Raw genomic sequence first — 12,077 nt, forward strand, 5'->3', positions numbered from 1 at the left:
CTAGCTATCTGTCAAAGAATACAGAGAATATGGTGAATACAATACAGTAAAAATATAAGAAACAGGGATGACCCTTGCACCATGTTTAGGCTTTTGCTTTCAGTATTCTCTCAGGTACAGCAGTGATAGTCACTCCAAGTGGCCTGAACACCCGGGGATGTACTATCCAGGCTGGGTGTTTTACTTATAAGTTACTCCTCAAAATAATAAGTTTGCAAAATTGCAGGCAGACATTCACAAATTTAGATTTTAGATTTAAAGATACAGCACTGAAACAGGCCCTTCGGCCCATCGAGTCTGTGCCAACCATTAAACACCCATTTATACTAATCCTACACTAATCCCATATTCCTACCACATCGCCACCTGTCCCTATTTTCCCCTACCACCTACCTATACTAGGGGCAATTTATAACGGCCAATTTACCTATCAACCTGCAAGTCTTTTTGGCTGTGGGAGGAAACCGGAGCACCCGGAGGAAACCCACGCAGACACAGGGAGAACTTGCAAACACTACACAGACAGTACCCAGAATTGAACCCGGATCGCTGGAGCTGTGAGGCTGCGGTGCTAACCACTGCGCCACTGTGCCGCCCATTTATTAAGCATATGATAATTAATATTGACACTAATTAAACATTCACTAATTAAACATTCACAGCAGCACTCTTGGCAAAACTTTGAGTTCACTGGAAAATTTCACACGTTACCAGTCTTAAGTTTGAAAGGATTTTCAAGGCTGATCAGGTCTCATTGAACTCTGAGCTATCATCTGCAGAAACCACTCGTTAACATTTTTTTTTCCAATCCTATTATGTTTCAGCAATATCTAATTTTCCTTTATCAGTTTCACACATCCTGATTGATCCGTCAATGAAACCTTTAGTCTGAAGACAGTTACAGAAATTCATGAACGATCAAAGATCTTCCAACACTTTGTGCGGGTGTTACTTTTCCATCATGCTAGACTGTATTCCTTCGTGCCACCTTCAACTTTACAGACACCCAACCATCATAAACATGTCCCACCTCTCCTATGTGTCTATGAAGTTGAAAGATGAATAAGTTACGGAAAACTGTGTTGTCTACACACCCATTCACACTACAAGCTCCTAAGATTTTGTTACACAATCTGTTTCTAGCAAAGGGACAATGTAACTGCTTGTCAGACCAGCCACAATTGAAAGGTTATAGGACACAGTTAACAGGACAAAATTAATATTAAGAGAAATTGCTAGAAGTCCCATCTGATTAACCCTTTGCTAACAATCTGACTATACAATGGTATAACTCAGGAGTCTAACAATAGTACTTTTTTGTGATCTGATGTTCATGTCTTTTGCACATTTCCCCACGTGTCTCTCCAAATTTTTCGAAAGGTGACTGAGAGAACATTTGGAGAGGGGAGTCCAGATATGAATTTTTAAGTTGCTTTATTTCACAGCAAATGAACATACGGACCAACATTTCTGATCAGATGCACTTCATTCAATCAGTACGATATGCCTTTATGCAATAATACAAAATAAAGAACACGTTACACTTCCCTACGTCAGTTGGTTGTCTTGCTTGACGAAAAAGGAACTCCTGCCTTCGCCTTCTGAACCTGGCCAAAACGCTCCTTCATTGCTTTCTGACCGAAGATCTAACTGATGAGTTATATCTCTATCTTTGTTAATACCCTCTGCTCACAGCCAGACTGGACCAGTGATTTACAATCACAATAAATTGATAGTCGAGGTGGGGCTTAGTTGTTTATTTATTTACTGTCTATAGTAAAGTAACATCAAAGCACAGCTTATTAGTATTTTATCTACCTCACTGGATTTTCAATATATTTGAATACATTTGCTTTGAAACCCCCAAATTTAAATGTAACCTTTTTTTTCCAGATCTTACTAGTGGAAAAAAATGGTCAAGGAATCCTGAAAAATGACAGCCCCTCAGTCTTTCCAGCATACCAAATGGCCTGTTTCAGAAGCTGATCTGATCCCTGCGTATTTTGGGAGTGATTCTTGATCTAATTCGAAGAACTTGCATTTCTATTCCGCTTTTCACAGCCTCAGATCAGTCCAAAGCACTTTACATCCAATGAAGCTGCTGTTGTAATGTACCAAACATAGTAGCCAATTTGCGCACAGCAAGCTCCCACAAACAGCAATGAGATGATAACCAGATCATCTGATTTTAGTGATGCTGTTTGAGGGATAATTATTGATCAGGTCTCCTCTCTTTTTTTCAATGGTACCACACAATCCTTTGCATCCACCTGAAGTGGGAGCCAAGGCCTCATTTGAACATCTGAAATGGAAGACAGCACCCCCTGGGTGTCGCACTGGAAATGTCAGCAAAGATTTTGCGACCAGGTCTCTGGAACCCACAACCTCCGAGGTGAGAGCTAGTGCCTGGAGCTGGAACGGAAACTCATTATTTGTCTTGATGCACTAATTCAAATAAGTTGCATTTTATTGGTATCAGTTGTTGTATTTGTTCATTACTGTAACTCTGTATCCCCGCGCTCTTAGCTCACACAGGTCCAGCTGAATGAACCTTTCCCTCATTGTGACGTCACCTCGCTGCGACGTGCTTCCTGATTGGTTGACGCTCACAGCTGCGAACGGCGGTCCTTCCCTTCCGTTGTACGTCAGGGTGACGCCATCACGTAGGAAGCTCCTTCTCCAGTGTCCTGGTTGCCATGGCGCCGTTGCTGTTGCACCACATTGGTCAAAGTGGCTCAGCTCGAGACAGTGGCAGCCTCAGGTAAGGCAGCCCTGGCAGTGGTGAAAGAAAGCAGCACTGGCAGGGCTCGGGGGTAAGGCCGCACTGGCAGGGCTCTGGGTGAAGGCAGCACTGGCAGGAGTGACGGAAGGCAGTGCTGGTAGGGCTCAGGGGGGAAGGCAGCACTGGCAGGGCTCGGGGGGTAGGCAGCATTGGCAGTGGTGAAGGAAGGCAGCACTGGCAGAGCTCGGGGGAGGGTAGTACTGGCAGGGCTCTGGGAGAAGGCAGCACTGGCAGGGCTCTGGGAGAAGGCAGCACTGGTAGGGCTCGGGGGAGGGTAGTACTGGCAGGGCTCGGGGGTAAGGCCGCACTGGCAGGGCTCGGGGGAGGGTAGTACTGGCAGGGCTCTGGGAGAAGGCAGCACTGGCAGGGCTCTGGGAGAAGGCAGCACTGGTAGGGCTCGGGGGAGGGTAGTACTGGCAGGGCTCGGGTAAGGCAGCACTGGCAGGGCTCTGGGAGAAGGCAGCACTGGCAGGGCTCGGGGGAGGGTAGTACTGGCAGGGCTCGGGGGTAAGGCCGCACTGGCAGGGCTCGGGGGAGGGTAGTACTGGCAGGGTTCTGGGGGAAGGCAGCACTGGCAGGGTTCTGGGGGAAGGCAGCACTGGCAGGGCTCGGGGGAGGGTAGTACTGGCAGGGCTCTGGGAGAAGGCAGCACTGGCAGGGCTCTGGGAGAAGGCAGCACTGGCAGGGCTCGGGGGAGGGTAGTACTGGCAGGGCTCGGGTAAGGCAGCACTGGCAGGGCTCTGGGAGAAGGCAGCACTGGCAGGGCTCGGGGGAGGGTAATACTGGCAGGGCTCGGGTAAGGCAGCACTGGCAGGGTTCTGGGAGAAGGCAGTACTGGCAGGGCTCGGGGGTAAGGCCGCACTGGCAGGGCTCGGGGGAGGGTAGTACTGGCAGGGATCAGGGGTAAGGCAGCACTGGCAGGTTCTGGGGGAAGGCAGCACTGGCAGGGCTCGGGGGAGGGTAGGACTGGCAGGGCTCTGGGAGAAGGCAGCACTGGCAGGGCTCTGGGAGAAGGCAGCACTGGCAGGGCTCTGGGAGAAGGCAGCACTGGCAGGGCTCGGGGGAGGGTAGTACTGGCAGGGCTCGGGTAAGGCAGCACTGGCAGGGCTCTGGGAGAAGGCAGCACTGGCAGGGCTCGGGGGAGGGTAGTACTGGCAGGGCTCAGGGGTAAGGCAGCACTGGCAGGGTTCTGGGGGAAGGCAGTACTGGCAGGGCTCAGGGGTAAGGCCGCACTGGCAGGGCTCGGGGGAGGGTAGTACTGGCAGGGCTCAGGGGTAAGGCAGCATTGGCAGCTCACCTCCTGCTCACACTCATTCTGCTGAGGTACGGATAGTTTATAGAACTGAAATCAACTTGGCGGTTATTGGTGATTGCTTCTGGTTGTTTTGCCAATCACTGTAAATCTGCGCCCTCTGGTTACCTAACCTTCTGTCAGTGGAAACAGATCCTCCTTATTTACCCTATCAAAACCCTTCATGATTTTGATCACCTTGATCAAATCTCTTCTTCACCTTCTAAGGAGAACAACCCTAGCTTCCCTCGTCTTTCCATGTGACTGAAGTCCCTCATCCCTGGCAAAATTCCATTGAATCCCCTTTGCACTATCTCTAAGTTTTTGACATCCTTCCTAACATGTGGTGCCCAGAATTGGAAGCAAAACTCCAGCTGAAGCCTAACCAGTAAGTGAGTTGCTGCAGTGCAACTTGCAGATGGCACATACTGCTGCCATGGTGTGCTGGTGGTGGATGGGGTGCCAATCAAGTGGGTTGCTTTGTCCTGGATGGCGTTGAGCTTCCAGTTCAAACAACCAGTGGTACAAAGGATCCTAAAAATAAGTCAAAGGGAAGAATTTACTGGATTTCAAATAAGCCAAAAAGTGAGAATGGAGAAAATAACAGGACTTTAGATAGACCAGATTCCAGGACTCCAGGGTGTTAGAAACAAGTGAGGAAATTGCAGATGTGTTAATTTTGAAATCTCTCTCGATGTGGAACCTGTACCTTTTGGAAAATTGTGAATGTCCTTCCATTATTTAAGAAGGAAGGGAGGAGAAAAAACAGGTAACAACAGACCCATCAGTTTAACATTAGTGGGAATGTGTTGGGATCTATCATCAGAGATAGACTGACGGAGCACTTGAACAGGTATGAGCTGATCAGTGAGAGTCAGCTTGGATTTGTGAAGTGTAGGCGTCTGATTAATCTAGTTGAAGTTTTTGAGGAGGTCGCTAAATCAGGGAATAAGAGACTGTGGATGCTATCTATCGGGACTACCAGACTTAGTAAGATTGCACATGAGAGATTATTAGCAAAAATGACAACATGCAGAATAGGAGATAACCTTTGACCTGGGTTGATAATTGGTTGAGAGGTAGGCGATAAAAAGTCTAGATACAGGAAGTGTACTCTTATTGGCAGAATGGGAAAAGCGATGTTATTGATCTGTAACAATGTCAGATTATTGTGACTGAATTTTATGACTTTCAGAAATCAGCAAATTACTGTAGAAAGTGATGTCAGCGTTAATCTGGGCTATCACAGTAGATTGTTCTGTGATTGAACATTGGGAAGACTGAAGCCACCTTAGGTGGCTCCTGTCATAAACTCTGTACCCTTGCCTCTGCTATTTACACGGCTGTTCTTCAAGTTTGTATTTTGTCACAGTCCTTCTCAATATTAATTATTTCTCACCATTAGCCTAGTTTTGCTCAGCATCAGTGTGACAATGTTCAATGTTTTCAAGATTCCAATTTGGCTTAGCAAAGTGAACCTTCCAGTTTGTGTTCAACACATGACTGGTAATCTTCCAGTCTTTGGCTGCAATGTGAGCATAATACATGCATTTCCCCTTTAATAAATTGGTTGCTGTAGCATTGAGTGGTTTTGCCTTTCTCTGGGCTATTTGGCTATTTCTCTGAGGCACTTGTAGTCAGTTGCCACCTGTGGTTGTTGCCTTCTGCCTTTGATTGTCTTCTTCTCATCCGAGTTTAACTAACCTTGTATGTAAGCAGTAAGCAGGGTATCACGAACTTGTTACTTTACTGTCTGGGTTCAAAGACTTAAGCTATTATTACATAGAATTGAATAGGATTTACAACATAGAAACAGCCATTTGGTCCAGTAGGTCTATACCAGTGTTTATGCTCCAGATGAATTACATCTCAGCCTATCAACTTTACTTCTGGACACATCACTCCTATGCAAATAAACATCCCTTTCCTAACCTTTCAACTTTCATTCTTAATACTTCCTCTCTTTTCGAAAATCTGTTTCAAGATTCTTTTTTTACAGTTATTTCCCCAAGAACCTCTTGATTTGGATGGGCAGAAGATGACCTTAGATTCCTTAACTAAGTTAGTCCTATATATGGTCATTGGGGCGTTATCATGGTTAATTTTATCCCATGGATCCTTCCTCAAAGTGTCATTCATTGGTCAGAAGGTATACTTGCTGGATTTTAATTTGACCAAGAGCAAACCCATCATTCAATGCTTCACTCATTCCTTTCAGCTTTGCTGATGTTCAAATCTAAGGTAAAGGTATCAATAGTTTGACAAGTAGAAAAAACATTAGCCAGTAAAGACATGTAGGCAACACTGCTCCCTCTGATGCTGTAGAGGTAGTGGTCCTGCTGCAGAAAGTGCACCAAAGGAGAGTGGCCCTAATTGGAACTGAATCCAATCTTCCAGTCAGAGTGCAGGTGTTGGCTGCATGGTGGGAGGTGCCAAACATGTCAATGCAGTCACTCAGTTCCCTCACAGTATTGTGACATGGTATTGTAAGCAAGGCAAAAAACTATCTTTGTGCAGGCATTTCATGTGGGCTCCACCATGTGCTTTTCTTAGATTTGTATTTGGGATGGAGGCTGTATATCTGCCCCTTAGTTGCGTTGAGAAGGTGGTGGCGGTGGGATATCGAGCCAACGAAAATGAAGCAATGGGGATCTGTGTCCAAGTCAGAATGTTGTGTGACTCGAAGGAAAACTTGCAGCTGGTGAAGTTCCCATGACATTACTTCTTGGTGGTAGAGGTTGCAGGGGAGGGAGGTGCTGTCAATATAAACTTGGTGAGTTCCTGCAATACAACACTTAAATAGTCTGCTGGTGGTGAAGGGATTGCACATTGGGTTCAGTAGCAGGGGTACTGTCCAAGCAGACGGTTCTGTCCTGTATGGTGTTGAGCTTCTTGAGTGTTGTTGCAGCTGCACCTGTCCAGTTGAGTATCCCATCACCCTCCTGATTGTGTAGAGCAGGGTTGTCCAACAGACGGCCTGCATGCCATGATTCAGCCCACCAAAGGTTTCCGTCCGGTCCGCGGATGTAAACTGTACCCAGATCCTCACCAGGGATCCGTGACTGGAGATGGGAAATTTCCCATTGTCGTCTTCTTGTAGAGTGGCCTTTTTAAAAATATCGTGCTATCAGTTTCACAGCTGACAGCTGCTGAAGCAGGAACATGCTTCCTAACTTCGGACAGATTCGAGGTTTTCTGGTGGGCTTTCAAAAAAAGTCGGAAAACCTTGAATCTGTCCGAAGTTGGTAAGTGCGTGCCTGCTTCAGCAGCTGTGAAACTGACAGCGCAATGTTTTTAAACAAACTGACCAACCACAAAGCTGCTCTGTTGAGCACTCCCGCTCCCGCAACTGTCAGAGAGGGGGAGAGAGAGAGGGGGGAGATGGGGGTCAAAGAGAGAGAGGGGGTGGGGGACAAAGAGAGGGAGAGGGGGAAACAAAAAGAGAAAGAGGGAACAAAGTCAGCGGAGCAAAGAGAGAGAGGGGGGAAACAAAGATAGAGAAGGGGGAAACAAAGATAGAGAAGGGGGAAACAAAGATAGAGAAGAGGGAAACAAAGATAGAGAAGGGGAAAACAAAGAGAGAGGGGGGGGAACAAAGATAGAGAAGGGGAAAACAAAGAGAGAAGGGGAAAACAAAGAGAGAGGGGGGGAACAAAGAGAGATGGGGGGCGGACAGAGAGAGAGAGACTGATAGGAAGGACACAGAGAGGGAGGACGAGACAGAGGGTGGGAACAACACAGAGAGGGGGGAACACAGGGAGAGAAAGAGACAGAGAGAGAGATCAAGTTCACTCCTGACAGATGGATATTGCTACAAAAAGTGTGCAGGCAGACATTGACTACTTGTGCAAGCAAAATAATGCCAGGTATTGCACTAAATCAGTATCCAACATAGTGACCAGAAAGTAAGTCAATAAATTAATCTTTTAAAGCTTCTTCACAAAAATGCACATTTATTGTTGTTTTAATTAATAGTAAGATAACTTTTTAATGCCTTTATCTTTCTGAAATTGTCTCACCCCCCCCCCCCCCCCCATGTAAGATAAAAATTGTAATATGGCCCCCCCCCCCCCACACGGAAAGGTTGGACAACCCTGTGGCAGAGGCTCTGATGGGTGTGATGATTGACCTCCAACAACAGTAACAATCTTCCTTTATGCCAGGAATGACTCTAGCCATGGGAGTGTTTTCCTTTTGACCATGATTGATCTTGATTTTAATAGGACTTCTTGGTATTACGCTCAATCAAATGCTGCCCAGCTGTCAAAGACAGAATCAGTTGTCTCTCCTCTGACATTCAACTCTAGTATCTGTGTGTCTCGGCTGTGACTAGGTCTGAAACTGAGTGGTTCTGGCAGTACCCACTGGGTGTCGTTTCTTGTCCTAGTTGGTGACTCTTTGCATCACTTTGTTGCTGATTGGGAGGAGGCTGATAGGATGGTAATTGACCACCTTAGATTTGTCCTGTATCTTGTGGATAGAACATACCTGGGCTATTTTCCTTTTTGTCAGTTAGATGTTACTGGCGTACCTGGACTGGAATAATTTGGCTAGGGGAGCAACTATCTGTAGTGCATAGGTCTTCAGCTCTTAACCAGCTCCCATAAGTTTTGCTGCATCAGTGCTTCTTGATGTGATGTGGAGTTGGCCGAATGCTGGTATCTGTGATGGTGAACCTCAGAAGGGGGTCGAGTAGAATTATCCACTCAGCATTTATAGCTGAAGACATTTGGCCCTTGTCTCTTGCATGCTGGGTGCTGCTCTGTTCGAGGAAGGGGATGTTCTTTCTCCTCTGCCTGGTTGTTCACCACGGTTCTCAAATCGATGCAATAGGGTAGAGAGTTTTGGTTGTGGAACGGCTGAGATCTGCCATCTGACATTTAACATAGAAAATTCAGGCAAGCCCTAGTCTTGTTATATCCAGGTTCCAGCGAAGTACTGATGGACTCCTGTCAAGCAATTGAGCAGATGCTAGATAAGACTCCAGTTTACAGTATGAGAGGAGTGTGATGTTTGTCTAAGCACATGATTCAATTGTCTGTTTAGAACCTTTTCTGAATTTGCTTAACAAACTTCTATGAATATTATTTTATGAATATTATCCAGTATACTGTATTCCCTTGCTCAGGGAGCTGTCTTCACTACTGGGTTCTACTTTTCTGGACACCTCTGTTCCGTTCCACCTGTATGTGTGATCTGACCCCATCAAAATAATGCTTCCTATCACCTCTCAGTTCCCACTCTGACCTCTGTCTTTGGCTTTAACCAAGTCTGGTCTGAACTTCAGGAACAGTTTTATAACATCCTCTTGGTCACTCTGCAGCCCTCTGGTGTGAGAATTAAATTTAACAACTTTAGGTGTTAACTGTCTCCCTCAGTTTCTTCCCTTCATCTTCTATTTCATTTCCTTCCACATTAGGGTTGTTTTGTCCCTTTTTTGGCTTTCCAATGCCTTTTGAACACTTGCATCTGTGGATCTATGGAGATGCAACAACAACTTCTATTTGTGTTGTGACTTGAACATAATAAAAGGTCTCAAGCTGCTTTACAGGAGCATTATAAAACAACATATTACACTGAGCCACATTAGGCGATATTAGGGCAGATGACCAAAAGCCTAGTCAAAGAGTTAGGTGTTCAGGAGCATCTTAAAGGAGGAAAGAGAAGAAGTGAGGCGGAAGATTTAGGGAGGGAATTCCAGAGCTTAGAGCCTTGGCAGGTGAAGGCACAGCCAGCAATGGTGGAATGATTAAAATCAGGGATGCTCAAGATGCCAGCATTAGAGGAGCCCTGATATCTCGGAGGTTTGTGCGAATGGAGGAGATTACAGAGATAGGGAAGGACGAGGCCATGGAGGGATTTGAAAACAAGGATGAGAATTTTAAAATCGAGGTGCAGCTTAACCAGGAGCCACTGTAGGCTAGGGAGTACAGGGCGGTGGGTGAATGGGACTTGGTGCAAGTAAGGGCACTGGTAGCAGATTTTGGATAATAAGTTTACCGAGGATAGAGGGTAGAATGTGAAGAGCAGCCAGGAGTGCTTTGGAATAGTCAAGTCTAAAGGTAACAAAGGCATGGATGTGGGTTTCAGCAGAAGATGAGCTGAGGCAGGGATGGTGAGGGGCAATGTTATGGAGGTTGGAATAGGTGGTCTTGGTGATGTGGTCGCAAGCTCATCTTCGGGTCAAATATAACACCAAGTTTGTGAACAGTCTGAGTGAGTCTCAGACAGTTGCCAGGGAGTTGGATAGAGCCAGTAGCTAGGGAGCAGAGTTTGTGGCAGGGACCAAAGACAGTGGCTTTGGTCTTCCCAATATATAATTCGAGGAAATTTCTGTTCAGCCGATACTGGATGTTATACAAGCAGTGTGACAATTTAGAGGCAGTGGAGGGGTCGAGAGAGGTGATGGTAAGGTGGAGCTGGGTGTTCTCAACATGTGAAATCTGATGCTGTGTTTTTGATGATGTCGCTAAGGGGCAGCATGTAGATGAGAAATAGGAGGGGGGGACCAAAGATAGATCCTTGGAGGACACCAGAGGTAACAATGCAGGAGTGGGAAGAAGAGCCATTGCAAGTGATTCTCTGGCTACTTCAAGGTCCCTCTGTTCCTCTATAGCTCTCAGAATCCTCATGGAGTTGGAAGTAATATATTAGCATGGATAGAGGATTGGTTAATGGACAGGCTGCAAAGAGTAGGGATAAAAGGGGCCTTTTCAAGTTGGCAGGTTGTACTAGTGGAGTGCCGCAAGGATCAGTGCTGGAGCCTCAGCTATTTACAATCTATATTAATGGCTTAGATGAAGAGACAGAGAGTGATGTATGTAAGTTTTCTGACAGTACAAAGCAAGGTGGGAATATAAGCTGTGAGGAGGACACAAAGAGGATGCAAAGAGTTAAGTGAGTGGGCAACAAGGTGGCAGATGGAGTATAATGTGGGGAAGTGTGAGGTTATTCACTTTGGTTGTAAAAATAGAAAAGCAGAATATTTTTTTAAAAGGTGTGAAGCTTGTAAATGTTGATGTTTAGAGGGACTTGAGTGTACTTGTACAATGAACCCTGTAAGTTAGTATGCAGGTACAGCAAGCAATTAGGAAGGCAAAAGGTATGTTGTCCTTTATTGCCAGGGGATTGGAGTACAAGAATAAAGAGGTTTTGCTACAATTGTATGGGGCTTTGGTGAGACCGCACCTGGCGTACTGTGTGTAGTTTTGGTCTCCATATTTAAGGAAGGATATACTTGCATTGGAGGCAGTACAGCAAAAGTTCACTAGATTGGTTCCTGGGATGGGAGGGTTGTCCTGTGATGAGAGGCTGAGTAAATTGGGCATATACTCTCTAGAGTTTAGAAGAATGAGAGGTGATCTCATTGAAACATACAACATTCTGAAAGGGCTTGACAGAATAGGCACTGAGACGTTGTTTCCCCTGGCTGGGGAATCTAGAACATGGGGGCCAGAATAACGATGAGGGGCCGATCATTTAGGACTGAGATGAGGAGAAATGTCTTCACTCAAAGGGTTATGAATCTTTGGAGTGTTGTGGATGCACCATTGTTGAATGTATTTAAAGCTGAGATAGACAGATCTTTGGTCTCTCGGGGCATTAAGGGATATGAGGAGCAGGTGGGAAAGTGGAGTTGAAGCTGAAGATCAGCCATGATTGTATTGAGTGGCGAAGCTGGCTCAATTGACCGTATGGTCTACTCCTGCTCCTATTTCTTCTGTTTTTTTTGTTATGCTCTTTTTAAGGGAGTGCTGTCAGATGAGGACGATAGGAGGTCATTTTAACTCCTAGCAATGATGCTAAACTGAAGTCAGCGAGCCAGCTGACCATTTTACATCTCTCCTGATCTTTATTTCCAATGAAATCAATGGAAATAAATATTGGTGAGATGTATAACAGACTCCTAACTCACTATTAATTGTTTTATACCTTTACACAAAGTCAAGATACGTAATGAAGCAGCCTTTGCACAGAACTGTAAAACTGGGCATATTGCCCTTG

General features: G+C 45.8%; 1 protein-coding gene across 4 annotated transcripts in view; it reads left to right on the forward strand.

Moving 5' to 3' along the window:
- Window positions 1–2,674: 2,674 nt before the first annotated feature.
- Window positions 2,675–12,077, forward strand: part of LOC137347803 (tetratricopeptide repeat protein 28-like) — a 492,214-nt gene continuing 482,811 nt past the window's right edge. For 3 of the 4 annotated variants that reach the window (XM_068012797.1, XM_068012799.1, XM_068012800.1), the window contains exon 1: window positions 2,675–2,761. The gene's annotated coding sequence lies outside the window, so the exon portion shown is untranslated. Of the gene's footprint in view, window positions 2,762–4,072; window positions 4,106–12,077 lie in introns of those variants that run through there. The other variant, XM_068012798.1, reaches the window with a different exon arrangement.

This window comes from Heterodontus francisci, chromosome 32 (assembly GCF_036365525.1).
Source record: "Heterodontus francisci isolate sHetFra1 chromosome 32, sHetFra1.hap1, whole genome shotgun sequence".
NCBI classification, from domain to species: Eukaryota; Metazoa; Chordata; class Chondrichthyes; order Heterodontiformes; family Heterodontidae; genus Heterodontus; species Heterodontus francisci.